The sequence below is a fragment of the Manis javanica genome, chromosome 6, assembly GCF_040802235.1.
Source record: "Manis javanica isolate MJ-LG chromosome 6, MJ_LKY, whole genome shotgun sequence".
In the NCBI taxonomy this organism is placed as follows: domain Eukaryota; kingdom Metazoa; phylum Chordata; class Mammalia; order Pholidota; family Manidae; genus Manis; species Manis javanica.
Window position 1 is genome coordinate 147,052,182 of NC_133161.1, and position 24,243 is coordinate 147,076,424.

Consider the following 24,243-nt stretch of genomic DNA (forward strand, 5'->3'; position numbering starts at 1 on the left):
AGACTTATTCTTCCCACTTTGTCTTTTTCAGAATTGTTTTAGCTATTTTAGTTCCTTTGTTCCTTTAGTTCCTTCTCCCTATGAATTTTAGAATAATCTTACCATTATGCAAAAAATTTAGGTGAGGCTTTGATAGGAGTTCATTAAACTTATGTATTACTTTGGGGAGAATTAATATCTTTACTCAGCTTTGTTGAGTCTTCCAATTCATGAACACTGATATTTCTCCATTTATTTAGATCTTGCTGATTATTTCATTGACATTATGTACTTTTCAACATACAGGCCCTCTATATTTTTTTGTCAGATTTATATCTATTTCTTTTTTTAAGAGTGATTGCAAATAGTATTGTATTTTTAATTTTGCTTTCTATATATTTATTTCTACTATGTAGGAATATAATTGATTTTTGTATGTTTATCTTACATCCTGTAATTTTTTGGTTGAACTTACTAGTTTTTGATGGTTTTTGTAGATCCTTGGAATTTTCTACATAGGCAATCATGTCATTCACAAATAAAGACAGATTTATTTATTCTTTTCCAATTGTATGAATTTTATTTCCTTTTCCTACCTCGTTGCACTGGCTAAAACTTTCAGTACTATATTGAATTAGAGTGGTGAGAGAAGAGATCCTTCCCTGGTATCCAATATGAGGGGGAAAGCATTCAGTCAGTCAACATTTAATTGTCAACTGTAGCTTTTCGTAATTACTCTTTCTCTTATTGAAGAAGGTCTCCTTATTTCTCCAAGAGTTTTGTTTTGTTTTGTTCTGTTTTTATCATGGGCAGACATTGAATTTTGTCAAATGCTATTTATGTATTGATATGACCATATGATTTTTCTGATTTAGTCTGTTAACATGGTGGATTATGCTGGTTAAATTCTGAATATTGAACCAGTCTTGCAGGGGTGGAGTTCTTGTCATTACTGTGTCCCCATCTTTACTACCCATCTCTTTGTGGTCCTTCTGTTGTTTTTTGTGTGGAAGCTGTTGAATCTGAAACAACCAATCTGGTTGTACTTCCTCATTAATCAACATATTAGTTAGAAATGTGTGGTTTGGTTTCTAAGTATGTGGAGATTTTTCTGTTATATTTCTGTTTTACTGATCTGTGGTTTAATTCCATTGTGTCAGAGGATGTTGTTTGTATGATTTCAATTATTTTAAATATAATGAGGTTTGCTTTATGTGCTAGGATATGGTCTATTTGGTATAGTGTTTCTCTGGTACTTTAAAAATTGTGTGTTCTACTGTTGTGGAGTGGAGTGCCCCACAACTGTCAATTAGATCCTTTTATTTGATGGTGCTGTTGAGGTCTTCTATATCCTTGCTGGTTTTCTATCAAGTAGTTCTATCAATTGCTGAGAGTCGGGTTGGAAGTCCTCATCTATAATTGTGTTTTTTCTATTTCTCCTTTCAGCACTACCAGTTTGGCTTCATGTATTTTTCAGCTCTGCTGTTTGGGTTAAACCCTTTTAGAATTGCTCTGTCTTCTTAGTAAATTGACTCTTCTCTCATTGTGTAATATCCCTCTGTATATCTCATAATTTCCTTTGCTCTGAAGTCTACTTTATCTGAAATTATTATAACTACTCCTACTTTCCATAAATTAATGTTTGTAATATGTATACTTTTTCATCCTTTACTTTCAACCTGCCTATATCATACTTAATGTGTGTCTCTTGCAGACAGCATGTAATTGGGTCTGCATATGAATCCACTCTTTAAACTGGCATATTTATACCATTTATATTTAATGTGATTATTGATATGTCAGGGCTTAGGTCTTTTACTTTATTTTATTTTTACTGCTTGGCCTTTTCTTGTTTTTGTTGTTTGTTTCTCTGTTTTCCCTTTCTTGCTTTCATTTAGGTTACTTGAACTTTTCTTTAGAATTTTATTTTGGTTTATTAATAGTGTTTCTGAATGTATCTGTATAGCTTTTATAGCAGTTTCTCCAGGTATTATATTATATATGCCTAGCTTACCATAGGCTACTAATGCCATCATTTTATCAGTTCCAGTGAAGTATAGACACCTTTCCTTTATCTTCCTCATTTGTAAAGTAATTATTTAAATAGTTCCTCTGCATATATTTAGAACTACTATGTTCTAATGTTATAATTTTTAAGACAATATTATAAATTTTTCTTCAACTGTCAAACATAATTTAGAGCATTTAATAGAAAAATAACCTATTGAATTTACTCATATTTTACTTAACATGTGTTTTCTTCCTTTCTGATGTTCCAAGATTCCTTTTTTTTTTTTTTTTTTTTTTTATCATGCACTTTCTGTTGAGGAAATTTCCTTTAGGCAATCTTTTAGGTTAGGTCTTCTGGAAAACATTTCATTTTTTTTTTTTAGTTCTATTTGTTCTGAGAATATATTTATTTCCCCTTTCATGCCTGAAGGATAGTTCTGCCAGATACAGGATATACACTGTTGGGCAATAGGATTGTGGGTTGACAGTTCTTTTCTGTCAACACTTGAAAAATATTATGCTTCTTCCTTCTGGCCTCATGGTTTCTGATGGGAAATTCACCATAATTTGAATGGTTTTTCTACTGCAGATATGGTGTCAATTTCTTCTGGCTGCTTTCAAGAATTTTTTGTCTTTAGTTTTCAGAATTTTAGTTATAGTGTGTCTTCACATTTCCTATTTGGGATTTGCTCAGCTCCTTGCATCTATATGTTTATGTTTCTTGGTAAATTAGGGAAGTTTTCAGCTCTTATTTTTTGGAATACTTTCTGAGCCCCACCCTCTTTCTTCTTTTCTTCTGGGACTCTGAGAACACAGATTTTGGATCTTTTGTTATTATCTTCTGGACTTCTGAGGCTCTGTTCCTTTCTCATCTGCTTTCTTCTCTCTACCTTTCAGAGTTGTGCTATGCTTTATATACAAGATCCAGCATATTTAATAGTACTTAGCAGGAAGGAAATGGGAAATTACATCTGCTCCATCTCCCCAGGAGTGTACATCTGTTTCCAGCATTCTTTAGATTAGTATTAACATAGTAGCTTTTCTTATCCTTTTATTTTAAACTATTTGTGTCTTTATATTTGGCATGCTTTCCTTGTTGAAAGTGTATTGTTAGATATTATATCTTTATCTAGTTTGATACTTGTGGCATTTAAAGTCAATTTAAATTTAAAGTGATGCTGATTTTGTTATGTTAAATCTATCATATTGCTCTTTGTTTTCAATTTACCCTATCTATATTTCTTTTTTCCTTTTGATGATTTGAATATATTTTAAAATACCATCTTATTTCCTGTGCTGTGTCATTTGTTATAACTGGTTTTTTAATTGGTTACATTAGGGCTTACAATATATTTGCCTCATTACAGTTTAATTTCCATGATACTATATTATTTAATCTACAATATAAGAACCTACCGACAGTATACTTCCATTTAGCCCCTCCCACTTTTTGTGCTGTTATTATCACACATTTTGCCTATGTCATAAATCCTATGCTACACTGCTATTATTTTTGTTTAGTCAATTGTTTTCTAAAGACACTTAAACAGCTGGGAAAACACTTACCTATTTACCTATCATTTCTGGTTCTCTTCCTTTCCTTGTGCAGATCTGTACTTGCATCTGGTATCATTTTCCTTCTGCCTAAAGGAATATTTCTTGTAGTGTGGGTCTGCCATTGATTAATGATTCTAGCTTTTTTGTATCTAAAAAGTTTTTATGTTGTCTTTGTATTTGAAAGATATTTTTGCTGTGTATAGAATTGTAGGTTGATCATTTTTTTCTTTCACTACTTTAATGATGTTAGTCCACTTGCCTTGTTTCCAGTGAGAAATCTACTGTCACGCTGATCTTTACTCCTTTGCATGTAAGACGGCTTTCTTCGTAGCTTCTGGTAATAATTTTCTCTTATTAATTTTGAGTAGTTTGATTATGATGTGACTTGCTATAGTTTTCTTCATGTTTCTTGTGCTTGGGGTTCATTGAGATTCCTGGATACACCAATTTATAATTTTATCAAATTTGAAAAATTATCAGTCATTATTCAAATATTTTTTTCTGCCTCTCCTACCTTGGAGACTCCAAACACATATATATTAGGGTACTTGAAGTTGTCCAACAGCTTACTGTTCATTTTTTAAATTTCCTTTTCTTTCTGTGTTTCATTTTGGTTTGGTAATGTCGCTATGTCTTTGAGTTTACGAATATTTTCTTCTGCAATGTCTACTCTGCCATTAATCCTATCTACTGTATTTTTCATTTTATATAGTGGAATTTTCATTTCTAGAAGTTCATTTGGTATCTTTTCTGTATTTTTCACATCTCTAGTTTTTCACATCTCTTTCATGTATGAAATAGTTGAAATAGCCAGTTTAATATCCTCGTGTGCCGATTCTGTCATACATGCCAGTTCTGACTTCATTTTCATTGATTGATTTTACTCTGCCTTGTGGGTGGTATTTTCTTGATTCTCTGCATGCCTGGTAGTTTCTTATTGGATGCCAGATGTTATGAATTTTTCCTGGTTGAACGTTAGAGATTTTTGTATCCATTCCTTGTTACTTCGAATTGGCTGGAAAAGGAGGTCATCCTTTGTCCTTTCAGATGCCACCAGTGCATGTCAGGAGGGGCAGAGAGATAGCAGCATACTTTATTATCAGGAGGCCCCAAGTGGACTGATTTGGGTTGGAACTCTGAGGATGCCCAGAGTGTATTCCCCAGGGCCGGAGCGTGGCTTGCTCCCTGCCAGAAACTTTTCCCTCTGTCCTACTCCATTTTCCCAATCATATTTTTTATGCCATGGTTTATTTTGCCTTCTTATTTGGATAAGGAAGGCAAAGAAACCTAAACGGTTACTCTCCCCTTGGGGTGACAGAGGGTAAGAGCCACTCTTCTCCCTTCTACCAAATATGTTTTGCTCTCTTTCTTCTCTCTTTTGTTCATCTATAGTGCAGAATTCCTGGTTATTATGCACTGATAATCCTGTAATAAACAAGACAGGCAACGTTTATAACCTCCTGCTGCTTATATTCTGGTGAAAGTCTGAATAATGGCTTTCAAAGACACCCATGTCCTGCTTCCTAAACCTGTGAACATGCTACTTTACATGGCAAAAGGGATTTTGAAGATGTAGTTAAATTAAGGACCTTATCTTGGATTATCCGGGTGGACCCAGTATAATCACAAGGGTCCCAGTCAGAGAGAGGGAGGTAGGAGGGCCCGAATTAGAGAAGAGACGGGACGACAGAAGCAGGGGTCAGAGAGACATTTGAGGACGTAACACTGCAGGCTTGAAGATGGAGGATGGAGCCATAAGCTAAAGATGGCAGATAGTTTCTAGAAGGTAGGAAGGCAAGGGAATGGATCCTTCCCTAGCATTTTCAGAAGGGACACAGGCCTGCCAACACCTTGATTTTAGCCCAGTGAGACTGGTTTAGAGCTTCTGACCTCCAGGACTCTGAGACAATAAATTTGAGTTGTTTTAAGCCACTAAATTCATGGTGATTTCTTACAGCAGCTATACAAAAAGTATATGGAGCCAAATAATACACGAACAAACAATTAATTACAGATAGTGATAGCTGCTACAGATGAAGTAAATGGAGTGTGAATGTGACAGTGCTGGTGAATAATGGGGGGAAGCGATGGTGTTGGGGGGACATGATTTGGATTGGGAGGTCGGGAAAGTTTATTCTGAGCAGGTGGCATTTAATCTGAGCACGGGGGTGAAAGGAATTGGCCCTATTAAGCTTCCTTCTCTTTGTGGCCCAGCATGAGCTCCCCACCCCTGCTTTCACCAAGAACACTGGAAAAAAAGTGACACACGATGGCAATTTGCCTTTAACTTAGAGATTAACAGAAAAAGAGTGAGTTTAATTTGCAGGAGGAAGTGTTGAGGTTGGGTGTAGGGAGAGACTTTTTGGCTGGAAGCTGGTTACAAAAGGCTTTGTCTTCTGCTTTTACCCACCTACGTCTTCTGCTATAGTTGCCCCAGGGTTTACCTGCTTCCAGAGTATGCAGATGCTTTTTGCTGTGGAACCACTGCTTGACCCACCCTTTACCTCTTCCTCTTACCCCTGGCCCTTCTCCCACTTTCTGCTCTTTCAAAATGTAGCTTATCCTCTGAGGACTATCTCAAGGACCAGCCCCTTCAGGCAGCCTACCTGCTGCTCTAGTTCAGGGCAACCTCTACCTACCTGGATTGCCTGTAGAATCCGCTGTCCCTCCATCTCTTTGTGCATTTAGCACATTGTCTAAGGGTTCATTTTGCTGCTGCAGGGAAACAGGATTCCTAAATTCTGGCTTCAAAGCCTGTGTGGCTTTTAATGCATTAGTAAACCTTTCTGTGCTGATTTCCTTTTTTGTAAAATAAAAGCAGAGGGAGATTGTGTCATAATGGAAACAACCTAGTGTATGGGGTACAGATAATAAACAGTTAGTGTCCCCAAATGGTTACAGAACGAATGCCTACTTTTCTCCTCCCATTAAAGCCTCCTCAGCATGGGGGTTCAGATACTGTAAGGGATCAGCCACTGCCTGCTGATGCCAAGAGGACCTGAGGGCCCAGCCTGGGCCCAGAGAGGCAGGGAGGCGACCGCTCTGGGCCCCCGAGGATCCCCGGGTTCTCCAGGCCCAGTTCTGCTCACCCTGCCTGCAGGCTCGAGGGCCCCTGCGGAGTAACGGAAGCAGTAGTTCCTGCCACCGATTAGCGCTAAACTCCTTCATGCTCTGGGTTCCTGTGAATCTGTCTGCTGTCTTTCTGAGATTCTTAAACAGGTTCTCAAATCCCACCCCCAGGGATTTGTTCCCCTCTTTTGTTGGTCACAAGGAGCCCTACTTTCCTAATGAGCTGCTAAGGAGCTGTCAATTATGAATGCAAATGAAGAGGCCGGAAACCATTAGTGGCCCAGAAATCAGCTGAAGGAACCTCATCCCTCAGCCCTGGTCCTGCTCTGCCCCCGGGAGGCTGGAGCAGACGCAGGACTGGGAGGCCAGCCTGGCCAGGCCCAGGTGCCAGCCACACGCCCGAGCTCCCTTCTTCCCACACAACCCCTTCCACTCCCGGGGTTGCCCCTCAGAATCAGGAGTGTCCATATGTATTACATATTCTTTATTGTTAGTGTGAGATAGCACACACACACACACACACACACACACACACAAATCAGCAGCTGTTGAACATATGTGGTAGACACATTTTCTTCTCCTAAAAAATATCTTATTAAAGTTTCATTTCTCTTACACAGTCATATGTGTGTCTCCCACAAAAATCTAGGGCAATAGTTGTTCAATAAATTTCACTTAATTGAAAAGAGAGGGAACATGTGAGCCCCTTAGGCTGGTGCAGGGGGGATGGGAGGTAGCCCGGAGGCAGCTTGTCTTCTGGCCTTCAGCCCCCAGCACCTCTCTCCCCAGCCAAGCCCCGTTTCCTGGTCCCCAGAGATGGACCTACTTTTCACAGTCTAAAAACCAAAAACAAAAAAGAAGATTGAGGTGTCTGACCAGGGCACGTATGAAATAACACATTAGGAGTGTGGGGTTTGGTATCAGCCTGTCTGTATTCAATTACTATTTCCCTATTCGATTCAGTAAAGTAATATAACATCTCCTGGGCACTGAGGTCTCCTTATTTGTAATATGCAGACAATCATGGTGCCCTTGGACAGGGATTTGTAAGGATGAAGGGACCTAATGCATGAAAGGCTCTAATGGTCTCACACACAGTAAACCCTCAGTCAGCGAGTGTCGCAAGGACTGTCAGCTCCCAGCGAACGAAGGCGCTGACGCAGCCCCCGCACAGCTCCCAGGCGGGGAGGCGCATGGCCACCCCTGTGCCAGTGGGAGCTGAGGCTCAGAAAAATTAGCCCAAGAGCTGAACAGGTGGAGCCCAGAATTCCTGTTTTTCTCCGTTACTTGAGCTGGTGCTCAGCGGGATCACCTTGCCTCTTCCAAGGGATTTACATTTTAATGGTGACCAGAGGTCCCACGTTAATGCACACAAGTATGAATACCTAATGCCCAGTCATAAAAGCCCACCCTGGGGGATGGGTGAACGTGGGCGGTAGGAGGCAGTGAGTTGGGGAAAAGGAGATACGGTTTGAAAGGACAGCAGTGATGGAGAGAGGAAAATGTTGCTGCTTCTGAAATCGTGACACACGGGCCTAAAGAAACTCTTGCTCTGAACTGACTCAGAAGAATGACATCCCAACCAGGAAAAGGGAGCCGAGGTGGGGGTCTTGAGGCTCGCGGGGCCCCCGGTGCAGACCTGGATCTGTGGAACCTGGAGGGGCTTGGGATGGTTGCAGGTCCCGGAGGAGCTCCAGAGCAGACGGGAAGCTGGCATAGACACCTACTGAGGAAGACCGGGCATCGGCCTGGACGCTGGAGGGTGATGCTGTCAGAAACTTCGGCTGCAGTATCCCCGGCCACATGCAAGAGGAAATGGCTTTAATTCTAAAGAGGACTCTTGTTAGCCTGGCCGCTGAGAAGCCCTGGGCCAGCCCCGCTCAGGCAAAGCGGGCTTCAGGGGCTCACATGAGGACACCCAGTCTGGTTTCATCTCCGTCTCTCACAGCTGCCCTCCCTGGCTTCACTCCCCCGTTGCCCAGGATGCCCCCTGCAGGACCAGGAGAACATCGTCCTTGCTGCTGGCAGTCTGGGGTAGCAGGAGAGGATCCCTGCCTGTGTCCGTCAAGGTTCGGGCAGGAAACCAGAAGCCACTTTGTTAGGAAGGAGAGGACCCGGCTGGGTGTCACAGGCTGTCAGATGCAGTGAGACGAGGGACCAACGTCAAGAAAGCAAAGTAAGTTTTAATGCCTCTGCAGAGAGCAGCAGAGCGGGCCTGCCTAAGATAAGACTGGCCCAGATGCTCATTCTGAGGCTTCTTTTACGTGGTTTTGGCAGGGCAGAGAGGTCCTTGATTGACAGCTGTCAGCACTCTAGGCTGTTTCTGAGCGGTGGGATGAGGATGGGCTGTGCTGTGCCCGTGCCTCTGAAGCTTCTTATCTGGGGGGACCCTGGACATTTCCTGAGTCACTCTTAGACACTGTGGCTTCATTTGATAACTCTCTGAGTCATTTCTGGCTTTCTGGCTCTATTTGATCAACTCCCTGAGTCATCTTTGGGGGGCGCTTCCTCCTTTCCATCCCACTCATTTCTGTCTTTCTGCCTAACAACTTTAGGCACAGGGAGGAACGGCGAGTTTAACGCAGGAAGTAACACACACGCATCGGAAGGACAGGGGAGTGAGGACGAGGGGGCAGCTGTGAGCGTCCCAGAAACCTGCATGTAGGGATCTCAGAGAAGGTGCGCCTCCCCCGGTCTCAGGCGCCCTCAGCACCCGAGTAAGTGACTCGCAAGGGGATGCCTAGGAGCTTGCTGAACCCCAGGCAGCAGAGAAAAGGGGCTGCTGCTTCCCTCCCACCGTTCACACACTGTGCAGCTGCCTCCCAGTTGTGGGCTCTCGGAGACTGGGCTGGCAGGGCGTCTGGGAGGGGCAACATCCTGGCTCCAGTTCCATGTGCCAGGGAAGAGTGGGGTGGGGGGCAATACTGAGTATCAGCAATAGCCCTTCTCCTAGTAATTCTCTTGCAAAGGGTTGTTTTGCTGGCTTCAGCAGGATTCGGTTATACCCCAAACAAAGGGTGGGATCTGGATCTGCTGTGCCAAAGGACCACGTGAGTCCTTGGACCCTCTGAGGCTGGACGTTGGGTCAGTTCCTCCCTAAGCACGTGGACTGAGTGGGAAGGGGGTCTCTTGGAAGGTGGTTTGAGATATTGTTATTAAAAGAGGGATATTCAGGAGCCAGGAAAGCATTCCCAGTGATTGCTGTCTTGGACAGGTCAAAATGGGCTTTGGGGCCAAATGACCACTGGTTCAAATATTCATGTGATCTGGGCGAACGCCTTCAATGTCCTGGAGCTCCATTTCCCTCCCGAGAGCAACAAGACGCTGCTCTCTGGGTATAAGATTCACGGGTAATAAATGCCTGTGCTCTTACCTGGTACAGAATATATGCACAAAAATGTGACTGTTTTCCTCCTCCCTTTCCCTTCTGTTTACTGATTAATTCAATAAATATTAACTGGGAACCTACCATGTGTATCAGCACCATGCTAGTGGCTGAGACTCCAAGAGGCATATGGCAGTTTCTGGGCTCCGCTAGCTCAGCCTAGGGTGTGAGATGGTCTCAGCGCAGAAATCAGCGTGTTAAGTGCTATAATGCTATGATTTTCATCACGACACAAGGTCTCTCTTTTCTGCTGTAGAAATGCAATGTGATGCACACTGAATAGCATTTTACTATATACACTTAATACTATCACTGCATGCAATTAGGGCTGTGCTGGGGAACCCGAGGCTGTCAGCGGTCATCCCTCCCTCTCCACTGTCATTGCTGTAGCGCCTCCCTGGCCCTGCCAAGGACCAGAGCCGTCTCCAGGCCACCAGCCACATGGCTCAGTTCTCTGCTGACTCTTCCCCCTTCCTACCCCAAGCAGCTTGGTGCTCTGCCCACAGATAAGAAGGTCTGGGAGGTTCTTGCAATGCAGAAAGAACCCCAGAGTAAGTTTCTGTCCCCCTTCTCCACTTAGCAACCTCCACTTCGGGGTGGACTGGCCTGGCTCCCTGGGGGCTGGTGGGGTGTGAGGTCAGCAGGGCTGCTGGTCTTGGCCCCCCTCTGTAAGGCTGACCAGGCCTGTGAGGAGTGTATTTAGCCTTCTGTACAACTTGGGCCAGGAGGAGTTAAACTCCCAAAGAAAAGGTTACAGGAGGCCTGGCTGGCTTATGTCTTCATTTAACAATGGCAGAGGTTCTTCCGTGCAGGAACCTCTGGTCTGATTGCACCCTCCACGTCACCCAGCTGCATGCACCATTCTTTGCAGGGTGGGGGAGTGACAAGAGACTGAGGGGCTGTGAAAGTTCAGCCCTTGGCTTGTGGCTTTTGCTTCAAATGCCCCCTAGGCCCCTCCAACCAGGGCTCTGAAGTCTTGATGCCCCAGTAGTGGGAGTGCCAGGGGGTGGGAGCTGCAGCAAGGAGGGGAGAAGGATGGAAGAGAGCAGAAGGACCCTGCGGACGGGGCTCCAGTGCTGAGATGCCACAAAGGGGGGACTGAGAGGAGCTTTGGAACCCAAGCAGCGACCAGGCTGTGTCCTGGTGTTGGGGTGCCTTCCCCCGAGGGGGTGACTGAGCAGGGTCCTCATCAGAGGAAGCAAAGTGGAGAGCAGGATGGAAAGTGCCTGGCTGCCTCCTGAGCGTTCATCTGAAAATAGCAAGGCAGGCAGGTGCCAGGGTCCCAAGCACGCCACCCAGGGGCAGGGGCTGAGCTGAGGCACCCCGGAGGGAGCAGAGCCCATGCCGATCGACGTTCAGCTCCTGTCCCAGGCCGGCCTGGCCTGGCCTGACTCTGGCCCCAGAGCCACTTTGCTGAGATGACTGGGCTCTGCACAGCCTGGTCTACCTGCCTCCACCCTGGCTGTCCCTGCTTCATGGTGACCTTTGTCAAACATGCACAGCCATCACCTTCCTCCATCCTTCAGCAAGTCTCACAGGCCTACAGGATATGTCCAGACTTTGGTTTGGTTTTAAGCTCCACCCCCCTGCAAGCCCCCACGCCTGCACCATCCGCACACCTGGAGCTCCACCCGCCCCACTTCCTCCTATGAGGCTGGGTGTGCTGGGTGCTGCTGGGCCAAACCACTTGGCTTGGTCCAGGTGGTCTTCTCTGTGTCTCACTGTTTTTCCTTTCCATTGACATTGTACCTATGTTTCAAGCGCTGAGGGAAGCCATGCCTGATTCCAGGTGAGTATTTCTGGCTCCTTGCATCTGCTGACTTCTGCTCTAACTGGAGATGCTCCCACCCACAAGGCCATCAGCTTTTTAAGGTCAAGAACCATGTCAGTGTCCCCTGGTGCTGCCCACAGGGCCTCACTCAGTGCTAGGCTTCTAGCAAACGCCTAGCAGGTAGTGGCTAAGTGAACACTCATTCAGGGTGAGTGGTACCAAGCCACAAACGTTAACCCGGGGAGGGTGAGGTGGCACAGAGGTGACAAGGGCTCCTGTGTCTCTCTCCTTTACTATCATTATTCATTGGCCTGGCTGAGCTCAGCAGCCCTGCCACTGAGGGATATAGAGTTTGAGGCCTGGAGGCTTGTTCCAAGTGGGTGCAGCTCTTCTTGGGGGCTTTTTGTGTCATAAAGAGCATCCCCGACTGGCCCGCTGACCTTTCCCTGGGCCTACTGAAGGCGGTGTTAGCGCCTTGTACAAAGCATGAGAGATCCGTCCCTGGGGGCAGGGGATGAAGCAGGCAGAAGATGTGCTGATGACTTAGCTAGTTGAACATGCGCAGTGAGCCAGGAGCGCTGCTTAGCTTTAGACGGGCTCCCCATTTACTCCTGCGGCTCTGCGGTGACTTCCGAACGATAAGAATCTGAGGCCCAGAATGCTCAAGTCCCATGCCTAAGACCACGCAGCTAGTACCTGGAAGAGCTGGAGCGTGGACCCAGGTCTGACTCTGGAAGTCCATGTTCTCCTGGACTGCATTTTACAGTCTTGGGTGGGACAGGGCACCCGCAACTCTGCCTGCCCCAAGGAGGGCCTCTGTCACTCGGAGGCCCATCCCGGGGCTTTGGACGGGCGGTTGGTTTGTAAGGGTTGTTCTCAACCCTGGAGTATCTGGTGTGTGTGTGTGTGTGTGTGTGTGTGAGAGAGAGAGAGAGAGAGGGAGGATTTATTCTACTGATTATGCCCCTCATTCTGTTGGGGGCAGCCTGTGTGACAGAAACATGGCATGCCAATAAAGGGTGTCTGTATGGCATAGCTGACTGCAGGGACTAGAGTGTCTCTAGTTGGAGATAAAGTCAGGAGGGATGGATTAGACCCTGCCAGGATCTCAGGCAGCAGAGGAAGGAGGCGGGCAGCCAGGGCCCCGATCCATGGGAGGTGGGATGGGCAGGGCGGAGGCTCGGCCTGTCATGCTGGAGGTTCCTGTCCCCGTTAGAAGGGGCTCTCCTTCCTGTTATGTGAATGCCTGCATGTATGACCCTCTGTTTGTCTCTTTTTAAGCACATTCTAATCACCACATCTAATTACAGAAAAAAGAGTAAATCACCAAACAAAATTAGTTTTCAGAGTCTTAATTATCACCAGAAAGAGTAATTAATAAGCGAAACAGGAAATGACCCCGCGGAGTCCTGTAGCCCTCAAACATGTGCTTTGCCCCCCTGTACACACTCGTGTGGGGAGGGGGAGGCAGAGACAGAAGCGGCCTGGCATTCCCGAAGCTCTCACAGTCCCAATGGGCATGACAAATTTCCTAAGGCTTCCACACATTCTCGGAAGTTTGCATGTCTTTCAAACTTGGTTTGCAAAGTTTCTAGGTCATTCCTTCCCGGCCCTGTTCTCTCCCAAGCCTTGAGGCCAGAGTAAGGCAGCAAAATTAGAATAAATAGCCAGATCCTCCTCTCTTTTCTTTCCTCCAGTGTACCGAGCTCTGGGCCAGGAACTCTCAGACCTATTGATGATAACAAGATCAAGTTCAGTGCCATTGGCTGTCTGGTGAGACCTTCTTGTCTTTCCTTGTCTGTCCTCCTGGGATTATATTTCTTTATTTATTCATTTTGATAGTAGCATCATATAAATAAAACACCATTACAAAAATGTCGTGGAAAGTTCAGAACTATTCATTATCCATTTCATACAGGTTAAAATTGCCATCAAGGCTGTTTGGATATGACTTGTGTTCCTTTCCACCTAATGAGCCGGATAGAGAAGGCAAAAGATGCTAATTCATCCTTACATCTCTATCATATCTCAGCTTTTACTATATAAAGCATCAAGGTCGCATTCTGGGGAAATGTCTTTTTACCAAAGGTGCTATAATAATAATGAAGAAGCAATTTGTTTCAGCAAACTGCCTGCAGTAATGAGGCTTAATTATAACCATGTTATTAATACCGCTGCTTAAGGTAATTCACTTCTGAGCGGGGTGCAGAACAGTAAACTATAATTTAAACAAGAATTGAGACCTAATTTAAATCATCGGATCTACTGCGGAAAAAGGCAAACAGAACGTCTGTAATCCACACGTGATTTAGAGCTTCCCCTCCGTGCCATTTCCGGGGGACCTAGGTGGCTGCCTGAGGGGCAGGGAGCCTGGGGTCTGGGTCTTGAGCACCCTGCCTTTTTCCAGGAGGCTCTGTAAGTGACACAGCTGCCAGGATCTGCATCCAGGCACCTGCTGCCTCTAGACCCCTTCCCCAGGTGGACTGGGGAGGCTGAGAGGCCAGGAGGAAGGTCCTCGGCACATGAAGGACATCTCCCATGGGCCCTGGAACCCGTCGTAGGTCTGTTCCTGCTAATCTGTTAGGAAAATGAGGAGCTTTGTGCTGGAAGGGGCCTTGTCAACCTGCTCTCAACCACTATGGCAGACCGTCTGCAGGTGCAGAAAGGGGAAGAGCAGTGTCTGCCGGTTCTTGCTCAAGAACACGCACGGGTCTCCATCTGTGAGCTGAGATCTCCTGCCTCCTGGTGCAGATGTCCTGCAGCACCGCCAGTGCCCCTGGGCTGGTCTCCCACGGTGCCTATGCCATCTAAGGCAGTGATCCCCACACCTGGCTGTTCCTCAGAACCTCCTGAAATGCTTGTTAGAATATACAAGATCATGAGCCCTGCCCCCCCACGCAGATTCGGATTGTGTCAGTCTGGACTGGGGCTGGGGATCCACATATTTGTCAGGAACTGTGCTTATTCTGATGCAAGTGGTCTGAGCGTGCAGTTCACTCATCTGTTCCACAGGACCAGTACACTTAAAATACACAAGCAATGTGTGTGTGTGTTTGATTACCTCTTCTGTATCACAGTTATTCATTTGTCTTCTCAACATTTATAGGGCACCAATTATGTGCAAGCCACAGCTCTTCCTAGTCAACTACGCTTTCATCCCCGTGGCTGAATTTGCAATGGATTTTCCTGCTCCTTTTAATGAGGGACAGTATTCCATGCTACTTTAAGTGAAAATGAAGAAGAAATTGAGAACAGACTTAAGTGTGTGGTAAACATTATGAAAGACCATGTCTAATCCCATGTTTGATACAGGAGCTCTGCGCATGTGTGATATTACCAAAGTAAAAAGCTGTCCTTTCTACGAGTCTTCACCAGTGCTAACCGAGTCAGACTTAAGAATTCCTGGCAGTTGAGGCTTAGTTAACGAGGCAGTTTTGAATGCTCCATTGCTGGGAATTTACAAAAGCAGGAGAGATTTGTGGAGTCAAGCAATGAAGATACCGTTTCCAGGTCTGACTCCGTGACAAGCCACAGGGGCCTCTGCCCCCAGTGTGTGGTCTTTGGCTGACACCCAATTCCTGTCTGTCCATCCTCCATCCAGCCACCCGATCACCCGGCCTCTTCCATTGTCCTGACTGGATGCAGGAGGTGGGGGAGGGAGGGAATCTGTGGCCTGAGATGCAGAGCTCACCGAGGGAGAGTCACACACCTGCTCACACTGCGCCCTGCCTGCGGACATGGGGTCCCTCCAATTCCTCACCCTCCTTTCCTCCAAGCCCCACGCACAGAGGCGGCTCCAAAGCAGAGCCGAATGGAGAACCGATTGGATTAAACCTGGAAATCTTTTTGGGGCTTTGGGGGGAATATCCCCTCGCAAACTTTTCCCAGTGTTCTGGACTTTTCCAAAAGCTTTGCTGTTTTGTGAGATGTAAAGTGGCAAGGTGGGATTTCAAATGACTCAAAAGACAATAGAAATTCTCCTTTATGGAAGAGAGATGCAGGCTGTACATTGCCCAGAGGTCGGCTAACCCGCCCAGGCTTGCCTCGGTTTACTGGCACTGTCACCCCCACACATTCCCTGTCTCTGCCTCCGTAAGAAGCATGTCATGCCTTCCTCTGCCTCCTCTGTTTCCTGCTTCTCTCTCACTTTTGTTCTTCTCCACAAGAACTTTCCCTCCTGGGCCTTCTCACTGGTACAGGAGACCTACAAGCCAAATGACACAAATGACATCTCCAGCTGGTGGTAATGACTGGGCTCTGGCTGGAGCGCAATAACCAGGCTCAGATCTGTAGCCAGAACCAGACGAGGCTGGGACAGATGCTCCCTCCCCCTACCTCTTTATCTCTGTCTCTCTCTCTAACACACACACACACACACACACACACTCTGCATCCCACACATTTATATGCACACACATATGCACACACGCAGATTCACATACACAGTATAAACACGCAGATATCAATGCTGGTTTGCACATGCAAAGACACACACTCATGTAGACACAGGCGCACGCTCGGCTCCCTGCGGCAGCAACTCTCCCTTTCTCCCTAATTAACCCCTCCTTCCCTCCTGAAGTGTTGGATTCACCCCACCAGTTATGGTGGCAGGAGTCCGGGGAAGTGGTCCATTTCAGTCTTGCAGACACAGGGAACCCATCCAGATAAAAATGTCTAGGGACGGGCTGGCAGTAACGGAGGTGGGGCGGGGAAGGGAGTGGCGGTGCTGGGAGCATTTCCCTTGGGTGGGGAATAAAGCCCAGCTGTGTCCCATTTCTCTGCAACCTCCCACAGGCTGTTTCATCTCACTTTGTGTGAGCTCCAAGGGGGTGTCCACTTTGAGGAACAATAACTATAAAGTCATTTGGAGTGCCCTGCTGTGGTACAGCTTCTGACTGACCTGGCCACCTACTGCACTCGCTCCAAGGAGCTGACCCTCACTGGGGGCCTTGCATACAGCATCCCCTCTCTGTCCCAGCTGTCCCCAGCCCCCAGCCCCATGTCCCTGGAGTCCAGGCTGAAGTCCCTCAGAATGGACATTCCAGTCATGGCTTTGGGGTTTCAGAGAGAGACCAGGGTGGACTCATCCTCAGGAATTGAGAGGGTCTAGGTGGCAGGAAGTGAGACCAGAGAATGGTCGGGAGTGGCAGGTACCTCCCTACCCCCTTAAGGTGGATGTGGGAAGGTATCTGGAGAAAATCCTTCACTTCTCTTAGTGTGGCCTACAGCTTGAGTCTGGAAACTGGACGTCCTACAGGAACTCGTGACTTACTGTCAATAGCCTCAGAGCTGCATCTTAAGAACAGGGGTGTTGGAACCCCTTTCAAAAAGGAATGCTGAAAAGGTGTCACCTTCAGCGTTAACTGGCCCATCCCCCTGTCGTTAAGGAGAATTTGCCCCTTCTCAGGCCAAAGGTCCTAGGAGGGCTTCTGCTTTTTGAAAGTACCACTCAGCCTTCCTCTGTCACTGTTCTGATAATAAAAATCTCCTTCATCTTATATTTTTCAAAGCATTTTCACATCCATTAGCTTGTTAATTGATTCATTCATTGTGCACATTTATTGAACACAGGAGGCACTTCAAGTCTTTTTAAAGCAAGGCAGGATCTAGATAAATATATGCATACATACCGAGTACCCGCAAAGTGCAGATTTTTCTGATGGGTATGGTGGGGGGTGAGGAGGGTTTTAAAGAAACCAAGAAATCCCCTCCTGCCACTCTAAGTCAGATGGTAAATCTATGATGCCAATTTCACAGATGGGCATACTGAGTGCGAGTGAGGTTGAATGGCTTGCTTACGGTCATGAGATCAGAGGCAGATGCAGCACACACCACCTCATTCCAATCGGTTGCAGCCTCCCTGTGTTCTGAAATGTTGCTTTCTAGAAATTTCTTCCTGTGGTCACATCTCCCCTTTCCTTCTTGGCCTCTCTGGAATGAGCTGTCTCAAAGGAGAAATAGTTACATTGTAATTCTTTCTGAGCCCACGTATATAGTGCTTCAGGGACAAGAAGAAAAAAATTGTCTTCTCTATTTCCATAAGAAGGTCAGCAAGACCGAGCAGCTGTTTGCATTTCCCATGCAGCCTCTCCGAGGACTTTAATTTTCGCCAGCCGGGCCCTGGGGTGGGCGAGGCTGCCGGAGGCACTCAGTACACAACACTGAGGACCCCTCCCTCCATCCCAGCTTTTCCTCACAGCCAAGGGAGAGGAAGCCAGGAAGGATTCCTTCCAGCCAGGAAGCCTGAGGCGGGGAGAGGGTGAAGCCCTCCCGGAGCTCACGGCCGACGGCAGAGAAGGCCCGCACCGATGCCCTCCGCGGGCTTTTACTGGAGCCCGGGCTATTGCCTGTCTGTTCTGAAGACATGTGTGTGTGTGTGTGTGTGTGTGTGTGTGTGTGTGTGTGTGTGTGTGTGTGTGTGTGTGTGTGTGTGTGTGTGTGTGTGTGTGTGTGTGTGTGTGTGTGTGTGTGTGTGTGTGTGTGTGTGTGTGTGTGTGTGTGTTTGGGGTATGTGCGAGGCAGATTCAAGGTTGAAGGGGGAAGCAATGTAGCTGTTTTCTCTCTGTGCGTGTCATCTTGTTAAAAATTCTGAGACTCTTCACGTCCCAGGCCCTCCCAAGTAAGGTCACAGTGTCAACCCACAAGCAGCTGGACCAGCTAGAGGCACGATGACGGAGCTACCCAGGCAGCTTAGAGGCATGCTGACCCCTGGTGCCCAGGTCTACTCGTCTGTGCCCAGGGCAGAGCCTGGCCCTCAGGAGAGCTGCTCTGGGGCAGGCAGGGTGCCGCTAGGGCAGCACCTGTCCCCTGCCTGCTCAGGCCCCAGAGACAGAGTGGCCAGGCCTCCTGTGCCTCCGGAGCAAGAGTCATGCAGGCCGGCAGGACTGGCTCTGGATAGAATATGTGGAGAAGGGACTTTGGGGAATGACATCAGGGGCTCACTGGGAAGGCTGCCTGACTGGGCTGAGGGGTGGTCAGGTGGCCCTACCGGTGAAAGGCAGTGAGCACAACCACCCTGCAGTGGGAGCGTCTCCCTTGGACGCCTCTCCCTGCACCCCTTCTCCAGGGCGGAGGGTCCTTGGGCTCTGCTCTCTTTGCCCCACCCCCCAGAACCAGGGGCCCAGGTGGGAGCAGGTGATTAGCAGGGGCCTGGCCACATACTGGGGGTGGGAGCTGTGGAGTCTGTGTCTGTCCTTTTGCAGTGGGAGATGGGACAGGGAAACAGTGAGACGTGCGTCCATCATGCTGAAGACCCAGCAGTTATGTTTTGGCAAAATTAAGTGTAGTAATGAGGCTGAAGAGGCTTAATAACTCTTTTTAAATAACTAAAAGTTTTCCCCCTGTTTTCCTTTCAGCAGATGATGGGCAGATGGCAAATGGAGGACAAAATGGGGCTTAAATCCCTGCAGGAGGGCTGAGATGGGTGAGGGGTTTTCCTTGCCGTGAGGGGGCTTTCGGGCCCTGGGCTAGGGGTCTGTGGGCCGGTGGGTCCTCACTGTGACTCCCCCAGGCCTGCTCTTTCCCTCTCACCTGCACCCCTGCCCCTCGGAGGACTGTTTGCTCTTTTGGAGCCTTTAGGGCCGCCATACAGGAAGAGGCACAGCGATGAAGGGCAGGTGGGCAGTAGACGAAAGATGGGGCTCTTCATTCCTGGGAGAACCAGAGGAGATGCTACTGGGATTGTGTCACTTTAGCCCCAGGAGGCTGAGACCTGGAGGAAAGGCGGAACAGGTGAGTGCCATCCTGCCCCCAGACACACGCCAGGCGCCTTGTTCCCTTAAAGCACTCCCTGCCTGACCCCTCGGCGGGCATGGGGCCGGGCAGCCAGGCTGCTCTCTGAGATGCCAGAGCGACAAATGGTGAGCATCTCGCTGAACCCATCTCCCCATGCCTGGTGTTTAAAGTGAATTGAAATGAATATCTGATAAATGAATACGCTTGTAAATGGAATCAAAACCCTTATGAACCTGAAGGAGAAATAGGAGTCCCAGGTCTGTTAAGTCTAAATTGAATAAATCTGATCAACTCCCTGACAATTTCTGCCAACGCTCTTGAAAAAGGAGAAGAGGTGTGAGCGGAGATGGGGCAGAGGAGGGGAAGAGCGAGTGGGGGTTGTGAGGCAGGACCGGTTCAGTAATCAAGCTGTCACGGAGGCCAGCAGAGAAGGCCCAGGGCCCCCAGCCCTGCACAGCCGGAATGAACACACAGGAGACGGGAGGGGGCTCCCGCAGGCCTGGCGGCTCTGGGTGTGCTCCTGCGGACGCCTCCTGAGAACGATTAGACATTTGTACACAACAGGGCCCAAGTCCCATTTTGGACCTTTCTGGGGGAGGGGCTGTGTGAGAATGGCAGCCTGTGACCCAGCCACTGGGCCTGGGGGAGCTCAGTGGCGGGCATGGGGGCGCTTGGCACATGGGAGTTGGTCGGGTGGCGGGTACTGGAGGTAGGAGAAGAGCTCAGAGCGGTGATGGAGCCCGTGGAATCCCCACTTGCTTTCCGCTGACTGCAACCGCTTTCTACATACTACGTTACACAAGTTACTTCCTGTAGTGGTTTTAAAACATGGCCACAGATTTCTTCAACACACATCCCAGTGAGAGGTGATGGTGGCAGTGGTTGGGGGGTGGGGAAGGTCATTCTTCTCTCTTATTGAGTGTAGGTAGGTTTGTGGCTACTCCGATACTCCGACCAATGTAAAATGGTGGCATGGATGCTGTGTGACATTCAAGGCTGGGTCAGAAAAAGTCATGCAACTTCTGCCCGACTCTCTTTGAGGGAAGCCAGCCACTGTGGAGGAAATCCAATTACCCTGAGACTGCCACGCTGCCGAGGTGTTCCAGCCCCTCTGAGCGCCCGGCCAGGGCAGTGAGCCGTCACTGGCCACCCAGCCGAGTTGGGCCTTCCGATGCCTAGAAGGCCAGCCCACAGCTGAGTGCAGTGACCAGGCGAGAGCACCCTGCTCCATCAAGCCAAACTCCTAACCTGCAAAATTACAAACACCAGAAGAAGGTTTGTAAGCCACTAAGTTCTGGAGTCATTTGCAGCTGTAGTCATAGCACTGTTTGCCCGCCTACCCCCAACCGCTCTGATCTCAATTTCTTCTTTAAAATGAAGGGTTTAACTAGACAATTTTAAAATTTATACTGTGAAAACCAAAAGTAGGTGAACACGGTATTTTTAAGAATAGTTCAAACAGCAAAAAAGGGTACCAACAAGATAACCAGTTTCCTTCCCTACTCTTGAGTTCTTCCTACTGCTGAGAGGTAACTACCTTCAACAAGTTATAGATCCTTCCAGAAATGTTTTATGTGATTACAACATATGCGTTTATGCCTTTGAACACTACACACACAATTCTATCATACATATATTTGGCTTTGTCATTTACTTTTGTCATTTACTAATACAGATTAGAGATATTTCTGTATTGATATACATAAACCTACCTCATTCTTTTTATGGCTGCATACTATTTCATGTCATGGCTATATGAAGATTTACTTCCCCAATCCCTGGTGATGAATATCTAAGTCATTTCTAGGTTTGTTGGTCGGCTTTCATTATTGTGATACTGTAATGAACATTCTAGTACACGTATTTATGCCTTCTTCTACAACTGTATTTGTCGGTTAAATTCCTAGAAGTGTTTGTCAGTTAAATTCCTAGAGGTGGAATTCCTGGGTCAAAGGATAAATGCATTTTTGACCTAAAAAACAAAAGAGCCAGTTAATTTACCAGTAAAATAAGTTTATTTGGGAATATCAGAGGAATTGCAATTTGGAATAAGCAAGCCAGCCCTTTGGTGAGCCACACCTGTCCAGAGAAGAGAGGAGAGGAGAGGAGCAAGCTGAGAGGGGCTGCTGCGCTGAGTTCTCGTTGGCTGGGCTGTTGCTGGGCAAAGAGAAATCCTTCCTTCCTCCCACTGGGGCATGTAAAGTCAGCCTGAAAATTTTGATAGTTACTGCCAAAGCTAATTTCTAAAGAGGTAACCCGAATTTACATCCTACCAATGAGAGGCCTAGTTTTTTGCCACGCTCATGTTTTTTAAGTTTTCTCAGTTGGTTAGGAAAAAATGATAGCCATGTGTCTGTTTTTAAATTTTCATGCCTTTAATTATGAAGTTGAACACTTTTTAAATGTGTATTGATGATCTTTAACTCTTTTTTCCTTGGAACAGCTTGTTTATAGGCTTTATTAATTCTGCAGATTTTTCATCTTTCTAAAAAACTGATCTGTAAGAGCTTTACTTACATAAACTTTTGCAATTATGTATTACAAATATTTTTTGTATTAAGCTTATTGTCTTTTGACCTTATTAAAGGAGTTTGTATGCAGACAATTTTATTTGTTATGACATCAAATGTATCCATCTTTTTAAAATAATAGCTTTTGAGTTTTGTCATGTTTTCAAAGGTCTTCTCCTCTCTAGGATCATAAAATAAAATTAAATAAAATGAATTATGCAAATTTTCTTCTAGATATCATATTTTACACTAAAGTATTGATCTATTTGGGTTTTATTTTTGGCACAAGGAGTGAAATAGGAATTTGATTTTACCTTTTATGAATGGAAAAAAATAGAACAGTAGAAGAAATTAAAGTAACACATATTATTTAAATCACTGTATCCAAAATATGATTTTGACATACAACCACTTTAAAAATTATAAATGAGTTATTTTATGTTGTTTATACCAGGTCTTTAAAATCTAGCATGTATTTTGGACCAGCCACATTTCAAGTGCCCAAGAGCCACATGTGGCTAGTGACTGTCAGACTGGATGGTTCAGGATTAAATGATAACCTTGATGGTAGTTGTGGAGTTCTTCTTTCTCTCCATTGATTTGAAATGCCACCTCTATCGGAGGCTAAATATTTTTTTGTATTTAGGCCTATTTCTGGTCTCTGTTCTTTTCCATTGGACTGTCTCTCCCCCCCACACCAATAGTGGGCTATTTTAATTATGATAGCTTTAAGATATTTTTAATACCTTGTAGAGCTATCCTTTCCTCTTATTCTTCTAGTTAAGAAATTTTGTGGCTCTTCCAGCCTTATTCTTTCTCTAAGTACACACTAATATCTAATATTAGATATTAGCTAGTATTACAATATGGATACCTTACTATATTATTATTGATTCTATCTATACTATCTACTATAGTATAGTATATGGTACTGTAATATTGACACTATCCCATATCTAATACTATATAGACATTAATATCTAATATTAAATATTAGCTAGTACTATAATATGAATAACTTACTATATTATTATTGATGCTCTCTGTGTTACATATGTGTGTGTGTATATAAATATGATATATATGTATACTATAGTGTATGGTGCTATAATACTGATACTATCCAATATCTAACATTATGTAGACATTAATATCTAATAATATATTATTTTGAATAGCAAACAAGCTATATTGTTGGTATCAACTAGGATCACATGGATTCCAGAGCTGGAAATGAATTTCTAAGGGCGCCTCTACTCTAACTTCCAGCGATCCACTTGGCTGCCCGCAGAAGGAGAGCAGGGGCTGGTGACAGCCACACCTGGGTGACTAGGGAGGCTCGTCTGCACTGTGCAACACGCCTTCCCACCATGTGCCCTCCCAGTGGTGTGTGCATGGTGTATGGCGTGTGTGCAGGAGACGTTTGGGGCAGTAGTTGAGGAAGTCCTGCATGCTAGCATGGCTGGAGAAGCTGGTGGGGCCTGTGCTGGTTCCCTGGAGATGGTCGTCTTGGAAGATAGATGAGATCGGAGCTGGGGTGGACAGAAAGGGCGGTAAAGGGCTAAGACAGGAGGAGAAGGGCTGAGTGGGCGAGCAAAGGCTGGGAGAAGAGGAGGGGAGGAAAAGAAAGACAGAGAGGAAGGAGGGAGAGGGGAGGGAGGCAGGGGGGTGCAGAGGAAGATTTTCCATCTCACAGAGGGGACTGAAAGGCCAGCAGGAGAGAGAGCACCACCGGCCAGGGCCACACAAGTCTCAAGGACACCTGAGGGGCAGGTGGCGGGTGGAGGCTGCAGCGTCTGGGAGCCCGTGTCACCAGCCTTGTGGCCGTGGAGGGTGGGAGTCTCCATGGGTAGGAAGGAGGGTTCTGGACTACAAAAGTTGGGGTGCCCCTGGGGTTAGGATTAAGGTGTCTGGGGCAGCTTGGACTTGAGATTGGTTGCCGGAATCCCCTGGGCCTGGGGCGTTGGACCTGAAGCCGGGGGCAAAGGCTGACAAGCCCCAACTTTCCAAATGCCTGTGGCTGGGGTGCAGTCTTCTTGAACATTAAGGCTAGACGTCCTGCTGGGAGAGGGACCGAGACTCAGGGGAGGAGAAGGTACCCACGTATTGAGTAGGAGGAGGGTTCACATAGGCACCCAGCCTCTCGATGCCCCTTATATGACTGTCCTGTTGGGTGAGGCGACAGAATGTCCTCAGGCTGCTTTCAGGAGAAGGGGAAGGGCGTCACT

The 24,243-nt window shown here is 46.7% G+C and overlaps 1 long non-coding RNA gene across 1 annotated transcript in view; it reads left to right on the forward strand.

The window, feature by feature from the left end:
- Positions 1 to 13,610, forward strand: part of LOC108387632 (uncharacterized) — a 142,142-nt gene extending 128,532 nt beyond the window's left edge. Inside the window, exon 5 of the long non-coding RNA XR_005054370.2 lies at positions 13,469 to 13,610. This is a non-coding gene — a long non-coding RNA (uncharacterized lncRNA). The remainder of the gene's footprint in view (positions 1 to 13,468) is intronic.
- The last annotated feature ends 10,633 nt before the right edge of the window (positions 13,611 to 24,243 follow it).